Genomic DNA, 2025 nt, shown 5'->3' on the forward strand with positions numbered 1-2025 from the left:
TAGGCTGTTGTTTCTAGTGCATGCCCCAAAAACGAATTAGGAAAATCTAAATAACTCATCATAGATTTGACTATGCCCATAAGAGTCTTATTCCTTCTTTCTGCTACACCATTTTGTTGTGGCATACCAGGTGCAGACAACTGGATTCAATTCCTTTATTTGATAAGTAATCCACAAATTCTCTTAAGAGGTACTCGCCACCACGATCAGATCATAGTGTCTTGATACATTTACCTTGCCGCTTCTCCGTTTCTGTCTTAAATACCTTGAATTTCTTAAAGCATTGAGACTTATGACGCATCAAATAAATATACCCATACCTTGAGTAATCATCAATGAAAGTAATGAAATAAAAAAAGCCACCTCTATCTTGGATATTCATGGGGCCACACAAATCATAGTAAACCAGTTCTACTTCCTCTTTTGCTTTATAGCCCTCGGCTGAAAAAGGACGCTTGGTCATCTTACCTTCTAAGAAGGATTCATAGATTGGTTGTGTCTTCACTTCTAATGAACCTAATAGTCCATTCTAAACCAGCCTTGGAATGCGTCTCAGATTAATATGACCTAGGCGTAAGTGCCAAAGATAAGTTTGGTTCAATTCCGAAGGTTTCTTTCTCTTACATGGTAGTTTATTAGTGTTATTAAATTTATTTAGTTGTACTGTAAGAGAAACATGATTAATAATATAAAGACCATCAAAAAATGTACTAGAACAGATTAAATGTTTATTTAACTTTATAACAACCAAGTTATTAAAATAAACGGAATATCCGTGATCAACCAACTTGGAAACTGAGATCAAATTCCTTCTAACAGAAGGTACATAAAGGGCGTCTCTTAATATTAAAATCCCATCTCTACCAAAAGAAATGTGAATATCTCCTACTATAACTATTGACACTCTCGTGCCATCTCCCAAAAATACGTAAATCTCCCCATCACTTAGCTGGCGGGTTTGTTGGAACCTCTTTGTTGTTCCGTTTGCAAGATAAACTGGACATTGTGATTTCCAATGCCCTGGCTGCTTGCAGTGAAAACACTTGTCCTTAGCCTTTTTTCACTCCATCTTGTGGCCCACATATCAATGGGGGAGCTCTTTGTGGGTTTTCAACCTTTTTTTGCTTCTTTTGGCCTTTCGAACTATAAGAAGAACCTTTCTTAATCACAAGAGCAATAGTTGGCTTCCTGATGAGGCTCTCAGATGCTTGAAGCTCTTTAAGTAGTTCTGCTAATGAGTAAGAGAGCTTATTCATGTTGTAGTTTAAGCAAACTGCTTGAAAGAGTTAGGCAACGACTGGAGAACGATATCGACCTGGGTTTCCCCATCAGTTTCAGCTCAAAGGATCTCTAGCTCATTGAGAAGACCAATCATCTTTAGAACATGATCCCTTACTGGGGTCCCTTCTGCCCTAGTAGTATTCATAAGTTCCTTTATAGTAGTCTACTTACCAACATGATTTTGATCCCCAAACATTTCTTTGAGGTTCTGCAATATATCATAGGTAGAAGGCATATACTGATGTTGATGTTGTAGAACATTCAACATAGATGCCCAAATGTAACACCGCGCCATCTCATCAGCCTTAATCCACTTATGGTAAGCGTGGGTATCCTAATTGGTTGCCCCTTCACTAGGTTTCTATGGACATACCTTTACGAGCACATACTTGTATTCCTCTGCAGTGAGTACAATATCCAAGTTCCTTTTCCAGTCAATATAATTAGGTCCAACCGGTTTATTTTCTTTGAGAATAACAGCCATGGGATTGAAAGCCATTTTAATCCTGAGAGTCACATATTATAAGAAAAGATGATGATCAATAATGAACTTTCAATTCAATTAAAAGAATATGGTTCCCTTACCAATATTTTCTTTTCAAGAATCAGTTAGCAACCTAGCACACCGTGAGTAGTATACCTCGATGGGAGGTTGTCTACTATTCAACATTTGTGCATACAGGCGAGAACCTATTAATTTTACTATCTAGGCAAGTAACTATGCCAAGAAAAATTAAATTGCTG

General features: G+C 37.4%; 1 pseudogene; it reads right to left on the reverse strand.

The window, feature by feature from the left end:
* Positions 1 to 1049: 1049 nt before the first annotated feature.
* On the reverse strand, positions 1050 to 1780 carry LOC131148274 (uncharacterized; annotated as a pseudogene).
* Between the last annotated feature and the right edge of the window lie 245 nt (positions 1781 to 2025).

This window comes from Malania oleifera, chromosome 2 (genome assembly GCF_029873635.1).
Source record: "Malania oleifera isolate guangnan ecotype guangnan chromosome 2, ASM2987363v1, whole genome shotgun sequence".
NCBI classification, from domain to species: Eukaryota; Viridiplantae; Streptophyta; class Magnoliopsida; order Santalales; family Ximeniaceae; genus Malania; species Malania oleifera.